This window comes from Triturus cristatus, chromosome 9, assembly GCF_964204655.1.
Source record: "Triturus cristatus chromosome 9, aTriCri1.1, whole genome shotgun sequence".
In the NCBI taxonomy this organism is placed as follows: domain Eukaryota; kingdom Metazoa; phylum Chordata; class Amphibia; order Caudata; family Salamandridae; genus Triturus; species Triturus cristatus.
This window is the reverse complement of record NC_140592.1, coordinates 1,178,844,995-1,178,869,918: the sequence shown is the minus strand read 5'-3', so window position 1 is coordinate 1,178,869,918 and position 24,924 is coordinate 1,178,844,995. Positions and strand designations below refer to the sequence as shown.

Genomic DNA, 24,924 nt, shown 5'->3' with positions numbered 1-24,924 from the left:
AGAAACGACAGAAGGTGTTGGTTTTCCCGCCCACACAGCAGTGATGTCAGTTTGTCTCTGTGAAGTCAGTCAGGCAACCCTGAGTGTTCTTGATTGTGGGATTGTGGGACGTGTCATTCTTTTATCCAGCCTAGTTTTTTTTCATTTGTTTTTTTATTTTTTTATTTGAGGATTCATCGTTTATCTTTTCCATTAGGAAACCCTCCCAGAACACAAGTACCTGAATGTAAATGCAAACATGGCTGGATGGACCACTCACAGCCAACATGGGACAAACGTGAGGTCCATAAAACCGATCACTAACTCCGGTTGCGTTTGCTCCCGAGCCCCCACATGGGCATGAACAGTCTGTTAACGAGTCGTATCTGATGACACTTCGCCTGGCACACGCACCGCTTTCTCGAAAGCAGCCCACGACCGAAGCAGCAGATGGATGTCTGACGCGCGTGCAAGGGTTCCCTCAAGCCCTCCACGCAGCAGCCGTGGGTGAGGTGCCGATGCGTGGAACAGAGCGGAGGCCGCGCTGATCTGTATCCGCTGTCGCCTCCTTTCCTTGTTCAGCGCTTCCTAACTCTGCTTCCCGTCTCCGGGAGCCGGTGGGGCGGTAGCAGACACCGCCTCCGTGCTACCGAAGCCCCCTTCCCGGGAGCTGGCACCTCCCCCCACGCCAGCCAGCAGCACACAGTCAGCAGTCCCGCGTCCCTGGCATGTGCAGCCCCCGGAGTGGCCCGGCGTTGGCTGGTGGCAGTGTTGACCGCCCGTGAGGAGAGAGTCTGGCCAGTCAGAGAGGATGGAGGGGATTGCAGCAGCCGCCTCCGTCAGGACAGACACGGGGAGGGATGCCTGTCAGCCCTGAGACACAAGCAAATTGCCCATAAATTATGCAGCCCTCCCCGATAGTGAAGTTAACTCTACAGCCGCAGCCCTGCACAGGGAGAATGGACGTTCTCAGCAGGCTTCGGGGCGCTGCAGCTCGCCTCACCTGCGTTGCCTTCCGGCTTTGATTTAATTACATTTTTTTTTTTTTTTGGCTCTCGAGATCGAAAATTCCCATTTTCTGGTGTTCGCTCGTTGTTCACGTGGATTGGAAGGTATTTGCCACTTGTACGTTCTGTATTTTGGCCACTGCATCCTCGTGGGAACTAACAGGGGACTTTTCGTCGCTTTTCTTCACAAGTTGCAAGGGATTCCTATTCGAAGAGAAGGCGAGAAGGGGGCTTTTACGTGGATTTCAGAATTGGCGCACCGCTGAATACGCCGAAGGTAAGAGGGGTTTTTACCTTGGAAAACACATGCCTGTCGCCTGTTCTTAAATGCCCCTCTCATAGATGTACATGTATGTGAGGTGTTCTGCCGAGAGGAGCTGGAGGGACCGTACTGACAGCTAGAGGAGGCGTTTAGGGGACGTCTGGAGAATATTTCGCTGGACTCCACTCGTTGATTTCATGTTGAAAATATAACCCCGTGTTGTTATGGTGCTCATACCCTGGCCGCAGATTGCTGCTCCGAATTTCCGGTACACCTTCGGATTGATCGAGCGTCAGTCTTTAAAAACGGGTTTAATAAAAAGTTCAGCGCGTGCCCGATTTTCGTATGAACTAGTCCCAGCGTCTTCTCTGACGCCTGGTACTACCTTGTCTCTCATGGACCAGTCCCCCTTGGAAGGAGCGGAGATGAGCGCCCGCTCCCCCGGCCGGGGATTCAAGGATGGGAGGGAGAGAGACACCCAGGGCAGCCGCAAGGCTGGCCCTCTTCAAAGGCCATTCTGGGACCAGAGACCCCCGAGGGAATGCGCAAACCGCTGAGGGCTCGGCCGCCGCGATTGCTGGATTACCAGTAACAGCAGTCCATGTCGCGAAAACCAGAACTGGGTTGAAATAATCCCGTTAAATCAATCGTCACTGAAAAAGGCACGCACGTGTGTGCTGTGGAGTAATCCCGAGCTGTGTTCATCTAAAGGACCATAATCTCGGTCTCGCATCAGAATCCGCCTTTATTCATCCCATGATCTGACATGTTTAGCAAAGCCATTAGAACCCCATGCGACCGCGCGCAAGGAAGTTGTGAGACCCCCTTTATGGCCAGTTCTAGGGAAAGTTTCCAGATCGCATCGGGACAGCCCTTTTCCTTTCCTGGGGTCTTCTCATAAAAATCAATCTGCTGTCTGGTGCGTTAGTCCAGCTGGTTAAATTGAAGCAAATCCTGCAACTCCCACGATGCTGATATTTCTGAAATGGCGTCCCATGGTTGGGGCCCCTGCAGCCTCTCTTGTGCAAGGGGTTCCCATCATTTAGTGTTTCGATTATGACACGGAGTGACCCTACAACCAGCAAGTTAGCATCAGTTGCTCCTGTAGACATCAAATCTGCCCCCAAGTGCAAGTGGAGGGAGGGTCAAAAATAAATCACCCAGAAAGGCAACAATGCTTTCCCCTGCCCTGGCCCTGTCAGTGCCTCAAAAATTAACTATCAAGTACTGACTTCCTCTTTAGAGAGTCCAAGTGGAATTGATGCATTTTTTGGGAAATGTTGCCTGACAAGTGCTAGGCAGGAAACAAATATTGCTCATTTTTTCTCACAAAAGTGATCAGGTTCCTAAACTTTCTTCTCTCTTCAGGCACAGGAAGGAGGCGGGCCACTGGCACCATGGTAATAATGGCAACCAGCGCAAGAGCGGTCTGGTTGGCAGTAATGCATGGTTGCGCTTCTCGTGGAGGACAGTGGCCCTCTTTGGGTCACATGGGTGGTGTGTGCATAGCTGGAGAAACGTAGTACTAATAATGACTTTAATTCATGTGGACCTGAGACAGATGGTAGATATTTTTTATCTGCGCATGTGGTGTCCATCCCACCCCCTCGCCTGGAAGAAGAGCGGTTTCAGAATGATTGAACATGAGTTAATATCAGTAAAATGCCAGGAGATGAGCTCCAAACATTCCTTTCCAGTTAAAGAGAATTTAATGACATTTTTGTAAACTTGTCCACGAACAGTCTATGGTACTGCCAACAATTAAATGTCCTCTATGGGTTAAAAACCCAGAAATGTAGATCATGAAACATTGCAGATCTTCATGTAGAGACACCACTTTAAAGGGCACTGTCCCTTCGTTTGGACCCGTAAAAAAGTCTCAGTGATGTGGTTTTTGGGCCAGCTTTTATAGGAGAAGACAGGAATTTAAGGTGTGGGATTGGATAGCTGTGACACTTTTGTATTTGCATAAAGAATGCATTGCATCCAGACATACATGTTGGGGGGGGAGAACATATGCTAAGAAGGCTAGAGATACATAATAGAGTTGATCTACATAGTTTAAAAAATAATATGTTTGCTGCTTTTGGAATATTAGAAATAGCTGCAGAGAGGGTCATGAATGATAAAGAAGTCTATAGTGTTGTATGTTTGATTTTGGAACAGGCTGAGCAGTTTTCAGACAGTAGAGATAATTCAGGGGGCACAAAAAGCTCGTCATTGGTGCTGGACCGAAGGGTTCCGCTTGAAGCTTATAGAAGTTGTCTTGCACTGGGCTCTTTGAGAATATTTCCATGAATGCATCTCATGCCTGCACTCAAAGTCCCAAAGTAGGTCCACACTTTGATTGCAGTCACCGGTCCTTGCTTTTAAGAAGGATAGCAGTGAAACATCGGTCCAAGTGCAAGGGAGGAACCTGTTGAATGAAGAATGATGCATGAAAGGCTCTACATCAGTCCAACCTGACCCTCACTAGGGTGCTGGCGATGACCCTCAGTTACATCGATAAAAGAGATGTATGACCCTCGCAGAAGCATTCTCATAATAAAATCAGAATTAAGTCTTTGATTTGATTTATGAGTCTGGTGCAAGATCAGGGATTTACGGGTTGCTGAGATGCTAGACTTTATTTGTACCATAACATCAAATAGCATCAAAGGTGGAGTGAAGAAACTGAGTGGTCACCGAAAAATCATGTAGGTGATGTGATGCGGCTGGTCACCGAATATTCTCAGAATTTAATCTCGTCTAATTGAAATGCATCCAAGGCTTTCGGATGGTAATTGATTTGGTTAGAATGCCGAAAGTATTCTTGTGATCGCCACAAATATTGATGTTTAACTGGATGTCCTCCTCATAGTCATAAAAACCAGACCCCAACAGGTGCTATCTGTCTCAGACAAGCTTTTTGAAAACATTTTAAATGCTGGATAGTGAGCCTTCCAATGTTGCTCGCCATGGATAGAGAATCCATTGGAAAAGTCTTCTAAACGCCTTTGGCAATGCACCAAATGCAAACCACATTTCATCATTAAGAATGAATTCAAGCAATTTCTCTGCAGCCATGAAGACTCCTGGTGCTCCTCTACAGCCTCCCAGAGTAGGGTTAAGAGTCCAAGTGAAGCATACGGCTTCAGACGTACAAATGTTGTCACATGATCCTTGTCGCTGCTGAGAGCAACAGATCGCAAAGAACCAATAGTGTTGCCTTAGTGCTGCGAGTTCTGTCAGAACCCGGACTGGCAAATATCTATGATGATGTAGTAATAAAGAAGAGTTTTAAGATTGATTAAATACATAACAAAATCTCCAGATTTGATCTTTTCTGTGCCGATATCAGTCAAAACTAGGACACCTGGCTTGAAGGGAATTAATCATTTTATACGGAGAGGATTGAAAGTCTGTTGCAGGTGCAACAGTAAAGATTTTACTTTTGATAAAAACAGTTTTCTGGGAAAATCATTTTATGACGGTGGAAAGCTATAGGTCAATGCAATTTGAAGATTTGGGTCTACAGAAAAGATAAAAATCTCTAATATAGAACCCGTAGTTTCGGCATTTAATTTTATCAATAGTTCTTTATGGGCAAAATATTTTCTTGAAAGTCCATTGTTTGGTGAATGTTTTGGGTATTGACTACATCTCAAGAAGAAACCAGCCTGGCTTTGCTGGCAGCGCACCGCAAATGCCATATCAAACTATTTATAAACCACCAGCCTGGAAGAAGACTTAGGTTGGCTAGTCCACCTGGCAATTTGCAAGTCTTTAAGGGACAGAATATTGCTCAGTGGTCTTCCCTCCTGTTCCCTACATTGATGCCTTGAACCTAATCAAAAAACATTTCTAAAATGTCCTGGGAACTGCTTTTCATGTAGGCATATGCACTAAACCCAGACAATGTCTTTATTGGTTCACAGCCAACCATCAAGACTACCTGGTGTGGTATTTACCAAACTCAGATCCTGCTATAACCTGAGCGATTCATTTACCGGGTGTGGCGAATAAACTCTATTCCAAGTTTCTGTTTCATCTTTTTTGTGTGGACCTTTTCCTTGAAAAATTTGAGGAGGCTTGACCTTTTAAAAACTGCCAGGTGGAGGAAACAGTGGTGATGCGACCATTATCTCACAACTTGGAATTTCAATCCATGTTGGCAGAGATCAGAATTTAACTCAAACTCATAATCAGTCAACTTCTGTATAATGTATCATTGAGATACATTTTACAAGGTGTCTTTGAGAGACGAAGGTCTTGTTTGTCCATGATCTTATTGATACATATGATAGTGACTGACTTGAAGTTAGGTTGGTGCGATAAATATAATTTTCATGTGACTCTTCAAATATAATCAGCGGGTTCGAGCCAGGCCGATCGAACAGGGTGAGTGATTGAAACCTAAAATTTGGAAATCATTTAACTAGTTGGAGGTTATTTTGTGGATGTGACAGAATTCCACCATTGTGGAATTACAAATGACATATCAGGTTAGACAATGAAGTGGAATATCTCTATTGAACTCACTTCTATTTTAAATGAAACCTTTCAAATGTGGTATAGGTATTTCTAGATACTTTTAAAAAATAGATATGCAAGTATCCAAATGCTTGTGACACATAGCTACCTCTGGCTGGTCGAGATTTACAGCTCCTTTAGTTGCATTGTAGCCATCACGTGATAATCAAGTCAAAAGTAAATGGCTGGTTTGATACTGTAACAGCTAACAAATGACGTTTGAGGGTGTCAGCCCGCTGAATAATATCTAAAACCTGAGTTCCAGCCAACCAGATGTTCAATTGTGAAGGTGAATGATGAGGTGTCAGTAAATCTTTTAAGCTTGTGTGAGGGTTATGTGAAGGTTGGGTGGCCCCAGAGGTGAATGATTCATGTTTGGATTAGTGGGGGAATGAGAGATTGAGGAATTTTCCTTTAAATTCCACTAAATCCAGTGCGCCGGTTGAGGGAAGGAAGTGCTCTGCCAACATTAGGTCAATGGTGAGCCAGTAGGATGCATAACTGCTAAGTCCTCTGTGGTGAGTAAAGAGGAAGGTATGGAGTCAGAACATTGCTAATAGTGTTACGCCTTTAATTTCCTAATGTTTGTTCTAATGCATGCCCAGATGGAGGTATTTAATCTACAATTGAAAATATCATCTGTTGCAGTACTGAAAGACTCAGTCCTTTCACACATAGCTTGGAAGTGTTTCTCCGCCAACTGAAACTGGCTTACGCTCATCATTACGAAAACTTGTTACTACTTGTTTGGTTCCTTGATGGACTTTGTCAAATCTCAGAGCACCTCTCATTGGATAGATGACCTTCCTAATGAAGTGCATGAGGCGATATTTCAGTAGTTTCAATCTTGTCTTGGTAACCTGGCACTTGCTGTGAAGACATCAATACACGATGGATATTTTGGCTTTGTAGCATCCCTGGTAGAACCATGGCTTTTTCTATTATAGTATTCTATCCAATGATCACAATGAATTGTTTCCAGTTTCTTGTGCAAGCTCTTGATGCAAATCATGCCATGATGCCGCTTTTTGAATGCCAGATATGTGCCATATCCTCTAATATTTAACGTATTCTAGAGCTCAAAGAGTGAATTAGAGGCAAAAGTGCAAAGTCGCAGATTCTATAGGCATTGTTTCTAACACCACATTTTCTGATAATCACTTACAAACAATTGATATGAATGTGTAGGAATGAACCATGGGAATGACATCTGATTGTTGCAAGTGCCCTCCTAAAATGTGTTGTTATCAGAAGGTAAAACTAAAACATGGATTGCTGATTATTCTGAACTGCATGGGCTTTCCCAAGAGACAAATTACTGTCCACTAAGCATTACTGTGACAATCTAGAAACAAACGACAAACTTACTCGAAGGAGACTTGCCTCAGCTAATCTTTTATTCATAAAGGTATACGCTCGCTAAAATAGCAGTTTCATCTGAAAAACTGGCAATGGTTGTTTTCGGTGGGGTGGCCTTAGCGTGCCCGTTAGGTATACCAGAGATCAGAGACCCAGATTGTAACTTTAAACTCGTTCTAGAAGGCAGTCTAACAACATCACCCTCAATTCAGGATTCACACTTGTGTGTAAGCTAATGGCACTATGTAAGTATATGTTGAACTAGCTCTACTCCCCAGTAACACTGTTCCTAATATGAAGACCAACTATGGACTTCCTGTTGGTACCCTGCGTGAATAATGTTAAATCAACTAACTGGATTGTCACTGGCATGTGAGGAAATGTTGTTGTATTACGATCCTCTAGTTTAATCTGATATTTTAATAATATTCTACAGATGTTTAGAGCTGAATTTTTTTTGGGTCAGTGGCAAAACTAATTGTCTTCCTAATGTGACAATGTCTTCTCCAAATTTAAGATCATCTAAGAGTAATGCCAGCAAAGCAATGAAAGACCTACTCCCATTCCCTTCTTCAAGGAGTTTGAAGACTCTGCTCACCACTTGTTAGAGCACGAGAAGGAATCAATTACTCATTAGTACCACAGTGTAAACCACTGACCTCTCTGCGAGATACTGTCTCGGCACGGCTATTGCATGTTCGCACAAGACATTTCCCTAACTGTGGCTGGTGTCATTAGCACATCATTTGTTGCAAGAGTGGTTGACTTTTGTCTTCAGTTGTCTGGATTACAGCTGTGCTCAAGAGAGGCAATCTTTCCCCAGATGAGTTGTGCAACTGAAGACCACTTACGCGTCTGTATATTGTCTCCAAACTAATGGAGGGCTTGTAACCATTCTTAGAATGCTTATTTCAGTCAATGCAGACAAACCTTTATTGACAAGACTGGACTGAGTCTGGTCTGTTAACATTTTGGACGATGTTTTGTGATGGTCCTTGACTAGGGATTTACGTGATTCTGATGAAACACCCTAGAGGAAATCGATCATGACAAATTTCCAAAGTTATGCAACTAGTGGAAAGTTTTTGGTTTAAGATATATACAGATATATATATACCATCTAGGTAGATAGATGTGGAGTTAAGCATATTAAAACTATACTAACCATATATTCGCTCACTTCACAATATCTTGGTAGCAGAATTTTGGTTATGATATTTTTGTAGCACATTATTTTGGAGTCCACAGTGTGACAGTGTTCATCATGATAAACCACTTGCAAAAACGTTACTATAGTGGGAAAGTCATTTATAGTTGTCTGTTGTATAAATTTGTGAGTCCACCAAGAAAAACAAAGAGGCTGAAGTAAACAGGTCTCTGTTTAGTTTCATTATTTTCTTCTGTGATTTAGGGCGTCATTTGTGGTTCAGTGGACAGGTTACTCCATCACAAAACCCGGCCGCCATATAACAAGTGCATTAAATCCAATGGAGCTTGTAATACTGAGGACGGGATATTAGTCACGTTGGTGATGGAGTAACCCTTCCACCCGACTCTAAAACCGGCCCAAGTCATTGTGTTTCAAATCCCTCTGAAACTACAGTTTTCCAGAATCTTTCTCTCACCTGTGTGGTTAGAGGGGCAAAAGGAGTGTTTTATTTGCACCGCTTTTAATAAAATGTTCATGTGGCAAAATTAGAAAGTGGGTTGCCCTGTGTTTACACAGATACCATACTCTGATTTAATTTAGGGTTCTGCCAGGGTATAGTAAAATATGTTTGCAGTCATAGCTGAGATGTGAATTACAACATCTAGTTATGTTGAACAAGGATATGTAATTTTCTTGCTGACACAAAGGTTTTAGTTATCACTATTGTGATGCAGTGGGATTCAGTTAAAAGTCTGCATGGTAGCCCAGAGGCGACGTGCATTTTTGATATTACAGCAACCATCTGTGAAGTGATGGACTAGAGCGGGGGCTTACATCATCTCTGCCTGGAGAGGAGGCAGCCCTACTGAGCCTGGCTCTGTATCCAAACCACTTGATGAGCACCTGGACAACGCATCATATTGCGAGTATTCATTACAGCGCTTCATTGTAGTAGCTTTTCTGGATAAATGGCGCCTAATTTTAAATGCCCAAATTGTAAAACTCTGTATGAATTCTGCTGTCAGGAATTTACATAGAAAATTTACAATTTGAATCAAACTTAGTCTATACAACAATTCAGACTGATTCTATAGAGCTTCCTTTCAAGAGAATGGCATTTAAAGTGAAAATTTGAGAAGTGTGGGGGTTTCCAGATGTTATCACATATTACAATATTGTTGTTCTTGATTTGGCAACATGTATATGCTGCACAGGATCACCTTAAAAATCCCCTTATTAGTTAATATCTATGAAGCATCCATAAACACATTCTGATTGTCATCTACTGACAAACCAAATCCTCTGAAATCTGTTGACTCAATTTTATAAGACAATACAAGGAGGCCTGTCGTATCCTATGGTCTAACACCAGCTGGTTATTGGTATTCAGTATTAGCTGATACTTACAGACATTGTGGCTATCCAGGAAGAGTGTGGGTGTATTACTCTGAAAAAAAGAATAATTTTCATACATCCTCCTCGCTCCCTGTCCTAACCTACTGTGTAATTGTGTGGGAGCATTAAGCGCTGTAATTTGAATTTATACCAATAATTTTTTTAACTGCTTTTTATCAATTTGTTATCTCTATTAGAATGTTTTTAATCTCGTGTAATATGTTAAATACCCTTAATGATTTGTGTGGCGATTTATAAAATTGCTTGCCTTGTTCTATGGGCTGGTACCCGAAATAAACAGCGTTGATGATGATGAAACCATTTTTAAAGTTAAGTTTCCTCTCCATCTAATCTCTTTCTCTTTGATCTCTACTGCGTGTGTTTTGTATCATACGTCCCCGTCACCAATTCGCTTTTATCTGAGTCAAAATCTGATGTGGTAAGATAACAGCAGTCCCCAAAAATAAGTGACCGTGAGCCCCACCTGTAACCAAGGAGTAAAGTAGGCACTGCCTCCAGGTCACTGCCTTCTCAGACAATGCCTGCTACATTTGTGACAAGCATGCCAAAAATGAATCATGACAAATTGGAAATAAATGCCTCCTTTTGCATCTGAAAGCTTGCTACCTTCAGCGGCCCTTTAAATCCCAAATATAGTTTGAGTAAGTGAGAAGTTTGTGCTCATTTCATGATTGCTTCAATGTGCAGCCTGACATCTTTAGATGCAGGCTTACTGACTAGCCATTGTCTGATGAACAACTCAGTCAGACCGGTAACAAGGTGTATGTATTCAGTAGATTTTTAAACACGTGATGTACATAAATGTAACATGTAGTCGAACTTTGTATTTTATTTTGTTTCTACATCAAAAACATTGTGTGATCCCTTCCAGTCTGCAAGAGGCACAAAATATATAGCAGCACGTTCAGGAAACTCCTAAAGAACCTAAGGCATGAACTTCAGTAAATGTGTCCAGAATGCACGAGGTTCAGTAAACTACTTCACACTCAGCATGTCACATCAAGGCAGTAAACAAAGTATATATCACATGAGCACTGTAAGCTCCTTGATGTAAACCTCTGAAGGCGCAGTATACTGCAAGAAGTGTATCACACCTTTCAAGGCACAATATATCAAGTGAAACTCAGTAAATATCTTAAGGATCAATATTCCAAACAAAGGGGTGTAAAACTCTTAAACACAATGAGACGTCAGTACACTGACAATGAGTTGTAAAAGGAGGAGATGCGCAGTAAACCTTTAAAGGTACGATATACCACATGAAGTACAGTGGACATCCTAAGACACAATATACCACTTGAAGTGCAATGGACATCTAAAAAAACAATATTCCACATGAAGTGCAGTGGACATCCTAAGACACAATATACCACTTGAAGTGCAGTGGATAACCTAAGACACAGTATGCCACTTAAAGTGCAGTGGATACACTAAGACACAATATACAACTTGAAGTTCAGTGGATACCATAAGACACAATATACCACTTGAAGTGCAGTGGACACCCTAAGACACAATATACCACTTGAAGTGCAGTGGAAACCCTAATACACAATATCCCACTTGAAGTGCAATTGACATCTAAAGAAACAATATTCCATATGAAGTGCAGTGGACATCCTAAGACACAATATACCACTTGAAGTGCATTGGACACCCTAAGACACAATACACCACTTGAAGTGCAGTGGATACCATAAGGCACAATATACCACTTGAAGTGCAGTAGACACCCTAAGACACAATATACCACTTGAAGTGCAATGGACACCTAAAGAAACAATATTCCACATAAAGTGCAGTGGACATCCTAAGACACAATATACCACTTGAAGTGTAGTGGACACCCTAAGGCACTATATACCACTTGAAGTGCAGTGGGCACCCTAAGACACAATATACCACTTGAAGTGCAATGGACATCTAAAGAAATAATATACCACATGAAGTGCAGTCGACATCCTAAGACACAATATACCACTTGAAGTGCAGTGGACACGCTAAGACACAATATACGAGTTGAAGTGCAGCAGGCACCCTAGGACACAATATACCACTTGAAGTGCAATGGACATCTAAAGAAATAATATACCACATGAAGTGCAGTAAACATCCTAAGACACAATATACCGCTTGAAGTGCAGTGGACACCCTAAGACACAATATACGACTTGAAGTGCAGCGGACACCCTAAGACACAATATACCACTTGAAGTGCAGCGGACACCCTATGACACAATATACCACTTGAAGTGCAATGGACATCTAAAGACACGATATGCCACATGACGTGCAATGGACATTCTAAGACAGAATATACCACTTGAAGTGCAATGGATATCTAAAGACACAATATACCACTTGAAGTGCAGTGGACACCCTAAGACACAATATAGCACTTGATATGCAATGGAGATATGAAGACACGATATACCACATGAAGTGCAGTGGACATCCTAAGACACAATATACCACTTGAAGTGCAGTGGACACCCTACGACACAATATACCACTTGAAGTGCAGTGGACACCCTAAGACATAATATACCACTTGAAGTGCAATGGACATCTAAAGAAATAATATACCACATGAAGTGCAGTGGACATCCTAAGACACAAAATACCACTTGAAGTGCAGTGGACACCCTAAGACACAATATACCACTTGAAGTGCAGTGGACACCCTAAGACACAATATACCACTTCAAGTGCACTGGACACCCTAAGACACAATATACCACTTCAAGTGCAATGGGCATCTAAAGAAACAATATACCACATGAAGTGCAGTGGACATCCTAAGACACAATATATCCCTTGAAGTGGACATCTAAAGACACAACATACCACATGAAGTGCAGTGAACCACTTAATACACTATATACCACATTCAGTGCAGTAAACACCTTAAGACACAATATACCACGTGGAGGGCAATACACATCTTGACACAATATATCACATGAAGTGCAGTGAACCTCTTAATACACAATATACCACTTGAAGTGCAGTTGACACCCTAAGACACAAAATACCACTTGAAGTGCAATGGACATCTAAAGAAATATTATACCACATGAAGTGCAGTGGACATCCTAAGACACAATATACCACTTGAAGTGGACATCTAAAGACACAATATACCACTTGAAGTGCAGTGGACTTCCTAAGACGCAATATATCAACTGAAGTGCAGTGGGCACCCTAAGAAACAATGTAGCACTTGAAATGCAATGGCCATCTGAAGACACGATATACCACATTAAGTGCAGTGGACATCCTAAGACACAATATACCACTTGAAGTGCAGTGGACACCCTACGACACAATATACCACTTGAAGTGCAGTGGACACCCTAAGACATAATATACCACTTGAAGTGCAATGGACATCTAAAGAAATAATATACCGCATGACGTGCAATGGACATTCTAAGACAGAATATACCACTTGAAGTGCAATGGATATCTATAGACACAATATACCACTTGAAGTGCAGTGGACACCCTAAGACACAATATAGCACTTGATATGCAATGGAGATATGAAGACACGATATACCACATGAAGTGCAGTGGACATCCTAAGACACAATATACCACTTGAAGTGCAGTGGACACCCTACGACACAATATACCACTTGAAGTGCAGTGGACACCCTAAGACATAATATACCACTTGAAGTGCAATGGACATCTAAAGAAATAATATACCGCATGAAGTGCAGTGGACATCCTAAGACACAAAATACCACTTGAAGTGCAGTGGACACCCTAAGACACAATATACCACTTGAAGTGCAGTGGACACCCTAAGACACAATATACCACTTCAAGTGCACTGGACACCCTAAGACACAATATACCACTTCAAGTGCAATGGGCATCTAAAGAAACAATATACCACATGAAGTGCAGTGGACATCCTAAGACACAATATATCCCTTGAAGTGGACATCTAAAGACACAACATACCACATGAAGTGCAGTGAACCACTTAATACACTATATACCACATTCAGTGCAGTAAACACCTTAAGACACAATATACCACGTGGAGGGCAATACACATCTTGACACAATATATCACATGAAGTGCAGTGAACCTCTTAATACACAATATACCACTTGAAGTGCAGTCGACACCCTAAGACACAAAATACCACTTGAAGTGCAATGGACATCTAAAGAAATATTATACCACATGAAGTGCAGTGGACATCCTAAGACACAATATACCACTTGAAGTGGACATTTAAAGACACAATATACCACTTGAAGTGCAGTGGACTTCCTAAGACGCAATATATCAACTGAAGTGCAGTGGGCACCCTAAGAAACAATGTAGCACTTGAAATGCAATGGCCATCTGAAGACACGATATACCACATTAAGTGCAGTGGACATCCTAAGACACAATATACCACTTGAAGTGCAGTGGACACCCTAAGACACAATATACCACTTGAAGTTCAGTGGACACCCTACGACACAATATACCACTTGAAGTGCAGTGGACACCCTAAGACACAATATACGACTTGAAGTGCAGCGGACACCCTAAGACTCAATATACCACTTGAAGTGCAGCGGACACCCTATGACACAATATACCACTTGAAGTGCAATGGACATCTAAAGACACGATATGCCACATGACGTGCAATGGACATTCTAAGACAGAATATACCACTTGAAGTGCAATGGGAATCTAAAGAAACAATATACCACATGAAGTGCAGTGGACATCCTAAGACACAATATATCCCTTGAAGTGGACATCTAAAGACACAACATACCACATTAAGTGCAGTGAACCACTTAATACACAATATACCACATTCAGTGCAGTGAACGCCTTATGACACAATATACCACGTGGAAGGCAATACACATCTTGACACAATATATCACATGGAGTGCAGTGAACCTCTTAATACACAATATACCACTTGAAGTGCAGTGGAAACCCTAAGACACAATATACCACTTGAAGTGCAATGGACATCTAAAGAGATATTATACCACATGAAGTGCAGTGGACATCCTAAGACACAATATACCACTTGAAGTGGACATCTAAATACACAATATACCACTTGAAGTGCAGTGGACACCCTAAGACACAATATACCACTAGAAGTCCAGTGGACACCCTAAGACACAATATACCACTTGAAGTGCAATGGACATCTAAAGAAATAATATACCACATGAAGTGCAGTGGATATCCTTAGACACAATATACCACTTGAAGTGCAGTGGACACCCTAAGACACAGTATGCCACTTGAAGTGCAGTGGACACCCTAAGACACAATATATCCCTTGAAGTGGAAATCGAAAGACACAACATACCACATGAAGTGCAGTGAACCACTTAATACACAATATACCACATTCAGTGCAGTGAACACCTTAAGACACAATATACCACGTGGAGGGCAATACACATCTTGACACAATATACCACATGAAGTGCAGTGAACCACTTAATACATAATATACCACTTGAAGTGCAGTGGACACCCTAAGACACAATATACCACTTGAAGTTCAATGGACATCTAAAGAAATATTATACCACATGAAGTGCAGTGGACATCCTAAGAAACAATATACCACTTGAAGTGGACATCTAAAGACACAATATACCACTTGAAGTGCAGTGGACACCCTAAGGCACAATATACCACTTGAAGTCCAGTGGACACCTTAAGACACAATATACCACTTGAAGTGCAATGGACATCTAAAGAAATAATATACCACATGAAGTGCAGTGGACATACTAAGACACAATATACCTAATGAAGTACAGTGGACACCTTAAGACACAATATACCACAGTTTTCCAAATTCAGTATAGTGGATCACCTTAAGACACAATTTTTGTAAATTCAGTACAGTGGCCATCCTAAGACACAATATAGCAGTTGAGTGGACACCTTAAGACATAATATACCACATGAAATGCAGTGAACCTATTCAGAGACAATATACCCCCTGCAGGGCATTGGACATCCTAAGGCACAATATACTACATTAAGTGCAGTGGACACCTTAAGACACAATATACCACAGTTTTCCAAATTCAGTATAGTGGATATCTCAAGACAAGATATAGATGTTAAATGAACACCTTAAGACACACTATACCAAGAGAAATGCAGTGGACATATTAAGACACAATATACCACATGCAGTGCAGTGAACACTTTAAGACACAATATACTACATACAGTGCATTGAACCTATTCAGAGACACTATACCCCGTGCAGTGGACATCTCAAGAAACAATATACTACATTAAGTGCAGTGGACAGCTTAAAACACAATGTACCACATGAAGTGCAGTGAACCTCTTAAAACGCAATTTACCACATGCAGTGCAGTGGACATCTTAAGACAATATACCACATGAAGTGAATTGAACACCTTAAGACACAGTTTTCCAAATTCAGTATAGTGGACATCCCAAGACAAGATATAGACATTAAGTAAACACCTTAAGACACACTATACCAAGAGAAGTGCAGTGGACATATTAAGACACAATATACCACATGCAGTGCATTGAACACTTTAAGACACAATATACTACATAGAGTGCAGTGAACCTATTCAGAGACAATATACTCCCTGCAGTGCAGTGGACATCTTAAGACACAATATACTACATTAAGTGCAGTGGACACCTTAAAACACAATATACCTCATGAAGTGCAGTGAACCTCTTAAAACGCAATTTACCACATGCAGTATAGTGGACATCCCAAGACAAGATATAGAAGTTAAGTGAACACCTTATGACACACTATACCAAGACAAGTCCAGTGAACATATTAAGACACAATATACCACATGTAGTGCAGTGAACACTTTAGGACACAATATACTACATAAAGTGCAGTGAACACCTTAAGAGACAATGTACCACATGAAGTGTTGCAGACTTTGTAAAACATGCTATAACATATGGCATTCTAGAAATTTCTTAAGACACTGTATATAACATAAAGTGCTGTAAACATGTGAAGGCAATCAATGTTCCTTGATCCAGAGATTCTGACAAGATTGATAGTTAAGGGATATATGCCTGCATGTTTGAAATAGTTGTAGATCAATCACTTGTTAATACACCTTTTCTGAACCCCTGGACACAGCTGTATATTGACTGTATAGTGGAGCCCTTTTCCTACTTGAAATCTGTAAAAAGGTGGTGATCCATCTATTATGTGCCCTTCTGGGGAACGATGAGCCAAGGCATCTCCAGTCAGGTTCAGGCTCCACAGCAGCACAGATAAGGTTTTGCTATAAGTGCAAGAGTGACTTGCAGATGATCAGACGAGGGACATGCAGTGCTGACACTGTTTGTTGACCTCTCAACCACATTTGATACTATAAATGTCATGGTTTTCATGAGTTGTCTGTAAAAGGTGTCAGGGGTCTCCGAGAACTCTCTTAGATGACGCAAGAGTTTCCTGACAAAACAATCTCAGGTGGAGAAAGAGTCAGTGCTGCAGTTGTTCACCCCTAACCATGATTTTTAATGAAAATGTCAAGCCTTTGCATGATGGTGGGTTCAATATTATGGAGATTAAATATGGCTGGTTGTAGCCAAGTTGGGATTTTGTTTTGAATAACCAACAATATGTTAAAGGTTTGATGAATGGTACCGACCTTCCCGGCTCAACAGATACTGACCTGGTAATCAGATGGCTGGTTTTTAGGCCTGACATGCATGGCGTGATTTCCCCCCAGCTTTTTGCCTTCCAGCCTGCTGTTTTTGCTTGCTTCCTTTTTGCTAGCTTTAGGATACTGTGCACTTTACCACTGCTAATCAGTGCTAAAGTGCTTGTGTTCTCTCCTTTAAACTTGGTAACATTGGCTTACACCCAATTCACATATTTAATTTACTTGCAAGTCCCCAGTAAAGTGGCACTACATGTGCCAAGGGCCTTTTAAACTAAATTCTACTAGTGGGCCTGCAGCACTCATTGTGACATCACCTTAAGTAGCCTATTTTATACATGTCTAAGGACTGCCATTGCTTGCAGTTTTGAACTGTCATTTCAGCCTCTCAAGATAAACCTCTTTTCAGTCCTAAAACCTTCCTTTTTAATATCTATAAGTCACCCCTAGGGTAGACCCTAAATTGCCCATAAGGCAGGGTGGGGTGTTTTTAAAAAGTTGGACATGTACTTTATAATCTTTCATTTCTTGGTAGGGAAAAACTATTACATTCATTTTTCAATACTGCAAAGTCTGCCTTTACCGTCAGATAACATTGGGCTAATTTATTCCATTTAATAAGTGATAACTTTCAATTAGGAGTAGGTAGGAATATCGAGTTTGGTGTCTAAAGAATTGCAATATAAATTCCTCTCTGATGGTAAAGTTGGCATTTTCTGGTCCCAACCAGTTAGTGTCTACAGCACATCACAAAGGATCTTCCAGAGCACACTCACAAAGGGTTTGGCACTTATCTATTGTGACCCCAGACAATCTGAGCTTAAGTCAGGGAGGCAGGACATTCCAAACATCTCTGGGGGTGGAAGTCTCCAGAATCTTTTCTTATTTCAAAGTGGACACCAGGTATAAAGATTGGACCCGTAGACCCAGTTCTTCAGTACATTTCTCAACTTGTGGACAACTTAGAAGGAATGCTGTGCTGCTCTGCAAGAAGGACTGCTACTCTGTTTCCCTGCTGCCCAACTGCCTGCTACCTTGCTGCCTGAGTGAAGGACTGGACTTGCTTCTTGTACCCAGGAACACCACAGTGACTCCAAGGGCCAGTTAGCTATCCTCCTGGTCAGAGCCTCAAGAACAGAACAGGCTCTAACAACCTTTAACCCAGAAGCCCAGACTCTGCCAGCTGTGAGTCCTGCCCCCTCAAGTGGCGCCAACTCAGTTGTGGACCCTTGTAAGTAGGCCTGAAGGTGCTCTGCCAGCCCATGTGTGGTCCCAGCAGAACTGACGTAGCGCAACACATCACCTCGCAAGACTCCGCATTCGAACCGATGCAAGCTCCATCGCTGATGCAGGACTTCGCATCACACCTCACAGCCCCTTGGAACCACCGCTCCCCAAGGCATCTCCATACAGTACATTGCATCGCAGCCCACAGCCCCTCGGAACAAGTGCTGCATGATGCATCTCCACGCAGGACATTGCCACTGCAGCTCCTTGAAACTACCTGTTGGACTTGGCCCTTTTTTCAGGGTCATCCCTGAACTTTTTGTCATCCTCCAAGTCATTTTTCTGACCTGGTGTTGGTGGTTTTAGGACTCTGGGCACTTTAGCACTGCTGTCCAGTGTAAAGTGCATGTGCTCTCTGTGGTAAACACGGTAAGATTGGACTACACCTGTTTGGCGTATTTAATTTACCTATCAGTCCCTTGTAAAGTGGTATCTAAAATACCCAGGGCCAGCAAATTAAATGCTAGTAGTGGGCTTGCACCGCTTCTTGCGCCACCCACCAAAGTAGCCTTTCAAACCAGTCTCAGGCCTCTGCCATTGCAGGGCCTCTTCGGGCAGTTTACTGCTGCTGTGACATGCCACATAAAGTGTGTGCCACATCTGTAACCCCCCCTTTTACTGCATGTCAGTCACCCCTAAGGTAGGCCCTAGCTAGCCCAATGGGCAGGGTGCTTTGTAGGTAAAAGGTAGGACATGTACCTTAATTGTGTGACATGTCCTGGTAGTGACAAACAGCCATTTTGGTTTCTCACTGCTGTGAGGCTGCCCTCTCATAGGAATGCATTGGGGATTCCCTGATAATTGTTTCAGTGGAAATTTCTGATATGAGAGGAGCAGCGTGGTCAAGTTTGGTATGTTTGGAATAGTAATAATAAATGCTGCATAATGGTGTGCGCAGATTTATTATCACTATGTTAGAAATGCCACTTTTAGAAGTTGGCATTTCTGTGTGCTATGTGTCTTTGCCTGCCTGAAGTGTATTGCATGTCTGGCTATGGAGTGACAGGGGCTGGTGAGGTGCTGTGGCTCCAGAGGGGCTGGGTGAGTCAGCACTAGGCTGAATGGGCAGATCTGCATTTGGAGTAGTGGGAGGAGTAGTCCCTGACCCTGAATAGGTCTGTGCCTGCCTTGTACAATGCTGACTCTGCCCTCCTGTGGTGTTTCTGGGGCCAAGACCTACTCTGACAATGAGGGTGTTTGAGCACTGCACTGCTTAGAAATGTTGGAGTGCCCCCCAGAACTGGTTTTGACCGAGTCTAGGCCTGTGCCAGGGGGAGAGAACAAAGACCTGGTTAATATAAATATTGGGGCTGTGATCCCATGTCTGTGCGCTTGGGTGCTTACTTGTGCCTGCTTGGACTGCTGGGCCCCAGAAGAAACCGGCACAAGGGATTGCCCCTCTGCTGGAGGGCCCTGTGATCTGGCCTGCATGGGCCCAGCTCTGCCCCTCTAGCCTTTAGGGGGTGATCTGCAGCAAGCGCGTGGTGAGCGCTTTGTCCTCCTTGCCCTTTGAGCCCTAGAAGTGGGCTCCTGCTTTCTGGCGCTGGATGAGCGCTTCGGATCTCACTTGACCCTGAGTCCAAGATGAGGGTTCCCGCTCCGCTCGTCCCGAACGTGAAACAGGAAGTTAGGCAAGCCTGACCGGGGTCGGGGCAGAGTAAAAGTGGAAGCGCCAGAGCGGAAGCCAGGCCAGAGAAGGCCTGGTTGTGGGAGTGGCCCGCACTCTACGGAGAAGACGCCGCCAAGCCAGAGATCCAGGCGGGAGCCTACCCTGCGCTGGTGAATGCCAAAAGGACGACAGAGACTTTGCTCTGTGAGAGAAGAGTCCGAAGCCAGGCGGTGAGCCCACCCCGCCTTCGTGGCCTTGCAAGAAGGAGGAACACCGGTGAGTGAGGCTCCCCGAGGCTCGCTGCTGGTGCCTGCTTGCGCCAGTTGGCCCAGAGGAGTCCTGGTGAGTGGGGATCACAAGGCATGGTTAGTGCTAGTTTTTGGGCAGTACAGCTGCACCGCCAGATCACGGGCAGCTGCAACGGGGGACACATGGTGAAGGGGAACAACGGTGACTTGCACCCCCTCCGTGAGGATTGTGCCCCAAGTTAGTGCTTTGGCAGCAGACCAGAGAGAGCCCTGACTTTTGATGGACGTAGGGCATTGCGGGGGAAGTTTCAGATGGGCCCCCAAGGAAGGCCAGTTGGCCTGTGAGCACCTGAGGTGCTGGTAGGGTGTAAGGCCCTAAGATGATGCATAACGTGGTATATGCCTGAGGATGTATGCACCTAGGTAGTGTTACTACGGTACACTTCTAACTGTGAGTTATGCCTAATGTAATGCATAATGTGCTTAGTCCCAGTGTGATGATGCTGAGTACAGTATTTCACCAGTAGTTGCTGGTTGTTTTATATTTACTACTTGTGCATTCGGATTGGCCCTGTCATGTATATGATCTCCTGTGAAGTATTGCCTAGTGCCAGTTGGCACAGTGTATATATTTGTGATTATGATCTAATGTGTCTATGAGTAATACATTTTTTATATACTCTTTTGTGGAGTTTCTTTTGTGGTGTGCCTAGTGTGTCGCTGCTGTGTGTGTGTGTTGCGCAAATGCTTTACACATTGCCCCTGGGATAAGCCTGACTGATCGTGCCAAGCTACCAAGGGGGTGAGCAGGGGTTATCTTCAGTGTGTAACTCCCTTGCCCTGACTAGAGTGGTGGTTTCTGCCTGGCTTTGACGCTTGCCCTAGCCAACCAGAAATCCCATATCTAACACTGCTGGTGTATGACACATCTCACACAGGACATCGCTACCCCAGCTACTCGGATCCACTGCAAAAGTTCCGTGTAACCACCACCACAGCACCTCGGAAGTGCCACTGCATGACAGATCTCAATGGATGGCCCTCACATTAAAACAGCAGCTTCCACAAAACCACTGCTTCGTTACGCACGTAAGGACCTCACATCGCACTCCATCGTGCTCAGCCTGAACTTGTGACTTTGTCATGGTCCGGCACATTCAGATAATCAAAGTTGGCTCTTTCTGCTTTTAGACACTATTTTTACTTAAAATTTTAAAATTACATATTTCTATTTTTACTGAATGAATTTATGTTATTTTGTTCTCAAATAATTTATTACATTTTCCTCTAATTTTCTAAATTAGTGTGGGATTTTGTGTGTTGTGTTTCCACTTTATTACTGATTGAATTGCTGCATATATACTTCAAACATTGCCTCTAAGTTAAGCATGAATGATTTTGTTCAAGCTACCAGAGGGTTAAGCACAGGTTAATTTGGGGTTGCTTTGCTTGTGTTTCACCCTTACGGAGATTGTGGTTGTTGCTTGTGTAGGGTTTCACCCCCTCAACTAACAAGCCAATTTCTAAAACTTGTGCTGTAAAGTGCTATTTAGACAGGACCATATGTATCTGGCACTCCCTGCGTATGGTTGACATATGGGGGACTATGTCTGCAATTTATTGCTGGAAATGTATACGTGTAGCAATCATTCACATAGGAGCTTGGAGGGAAAAGGTTCCCCTTCCAAGAGTAGATACAGTTAGATGAAAGTGTGAGAGGCAGATCAAGTGGGCAGAAGCTAGGGATTCAAATATAAAAAAAAGTAATTAACTCACTGAGCCCTAGCTAAATTTGACTAATTAGGTACAAATGTTTATTATCCCAATCATTTGGCGGTAGCAGTTGACATATGCCCAAGATAAGTAATCAACTTTACACAATATGTAGCCAAAATGTATACATAGAAGCTATTTACATTCTGAAATAAAGTACAGTTCACTAAAATTGTCCCAAAGCTCCTACCACCAAGAATGCATTCTGGAACTGTATTGGCAATAATGTGGAATGGCTGCATAGTATGGTGCAATGCTGATTTAAACTTCACCATTTCCTAGTGGCAGCTGGTGACTTATCAAGGTGGTGAGATGCACTTTTGATGGCAAGGATGACTTAGCAAGCAAGCAAAATGAACAGGCTCAACTGACATAGGAGGTGATTGGGGGAAACTTTTGATAAAAATAGGGCCAAATAGTGCATTGTAAAGCACATTTTGATTAGGAATTTTGGTGAAAAAGCAATACTGTTTATAATGAAGTTCTGGAGGTGTTGTCTTGACATATTTAAAAACATGAAAGAGTTCCTCCATATTTTCAAGCATTAAATATTTCCAACAGATATTGTACTCAGTATGGTCTATAGTGCCACAAATAAAGCAATTGAGTTTAATTTTCATGAAGAGAATCGAACAAGAGGTCGGACATTGCATTGCTACCGGTACAGGTCCTATGTGGAGTGGAATGGATGCATCTTAAGGCCTCTTCTAACCTTAAATAGGTCTTCTTCCATTCTAAGTGGCTGTTAAGGAGCAGCTCAGTGCATTAAGCAATATGCCATCAGATTTTTCAAGTTTGGGTGGCATGATGTCCACCACGCTTGCATAGAATGATCTCGGGTGACTGTATGAATGATATGCTGGAGGGAGCCTGGTTAGAGAACCCGGAACATGGCCATGTAAAGGCTTGTTCAATTTAAATGGTTTGTAGTGGGATCGTTCTTATACCGAGAGCCAATGTTGTGATCTGAGATTAGGTGTGTGGGAAATCCGTCTTTATTGCTTGGTCACCCCAGATTTTTCACCTTCTGCTGGAGCCTATATTTCTGCTGACTTTAGAACTCTCTGCAGCTTATTTCAAGAATAACTCTGACCAAGGGGTGTTTTAGAATCCTTAGTGTTCTCAGTTTGAGCATCACCACATTGCAGCCACCTTCACTCTATTTACATAAATTTGCCCGTAATGCGGCCATGAGACTGTCCACAGGCAGCAGAATATTTGACTACATATCACATATTCTGATCAATCTGTAGTGGCTTCCCTGTGGAAGTGAGAAAATCCTCAAATGTGCCTGCATAATGTACAATGCTGTATTTCTAGGGACTTTGAACTGCTTTGCCCAAAAATCGAATCTTATCAGATGTCTGTATGTCAGAGCATCTTATCCAGAAATATTGTCATACATACATAAATAGTGTGTCTTAATTATCGTTTACAAACATAACATCCCATTGTGTGTTGGATTTCCATTATTAACTCTGATGGGGCGGAATTTTTGTAAACAACATTCAGAACGTTATATTTGTGTCAGATTATATCCAGACAATTATATTCTTGTACCTCTACTTGAAAACACCAAGATTTAAGAAAACAAAACCCCTGAAACAATCTTGAAAGTGCACCTTGAATCTCTTCAAACTGTTCAATCCTATACCACTTTTTATAAGAAGGTAAAGGCCTTTCTTTATCAACATCATTTCCAAATGTGAAAGGACCTGACTAAGATTCAGTTATTTTTTGTGCAGTACTTAGTTTACTAAGTTTGGTAGATTTGTGTATGTGTTACCGAGAAAAAAACTTTTTAAAAAACCATTTTGTTGGATTTCCATGAGGAAAAGTACATAAGCAATATGGCGTAGAGCAGAAGTATAAAGGGGTCACCCAGAATCAATGTACCTGTAAAAATAATTACTATGCTTGGGCGGCTTCTTTTCAGGGGCTTCAGAGCATAACCCTGCCACCTGTGAACCACAGTAAATTGTAATAATGTAATTTAGCAGCGTTCACACAAACACAACTTTTGTGTGCACATGACCACAGCAGTGTGCAGATCAGCCCTCTTGGCTTCTCCAGGAGGAGGAGGGCTGAGCAACAAACCAGCCAAAGAATGTTGTTTAAAACACAGCACTCTGTAGATGGGTGTCTGGTTTGCACATGTGAGGGGCATATTCTAACTACAATCCCCTATCACAGGCTCAGTCTTTTTATTTGGCAGACATACTGCACATGCCTCAGGCAGCACAGTATACATGCTAACACAGGGCTCTCAGGATCTACATTGGTGCACCCCTGAGGCCAATGAGAAGCCCCGCAGAACAGCAGGGGCAGGAGACCAAGCACTGTCTCAGCTTCTTACAGGGCTGTGCTTCCAGGCCTATCATTAATCTGGGAGAGGCCTAGAGGTGGGTCTTCCTCTCACACCTAGCCCTGCTGCCCTGTGTGGCTTAGGAGTCACGGCCTGCTGGTCCCAATGTCCAGCTCCAGATTCCTGCTCTGCTGCTGCCATGGAGCCTCTGAAAGGGAGAAAGGTAAGTAAGATATCAATTCAGTGTTGTTTCTCTGTGCATGTGTGAGTGAAAGTGTTTGTGAGTGATCATGAGAGAATGAGATTGGCTGAGAGTGTGTTA

The 24,924-nt window shown here is 42.8% G+C and overlaps 1 protein-coding gene across 1 annotated transcript in view; it reads left to right on the top strand.

Annotated features, from left to right (window-relative positions):
- Nucleotides 1-366: 366 nt before the first annotated feature.
- Nucleotides 367-24,924, top strand: part of TMEM121 (transmembrane protein 121) — a 940,474-nt gene continuing 915,916 nt past the window's right edge. Inside the window, exon 1 of the mRNA XM_085627158.1 lies at nt 367-1,263. The gene's annotated coding sequence lies outside the window, so the exon portion shown is untranslated. The remainder of the gene's footprint in view (nt 1,264-24,924) is intronic.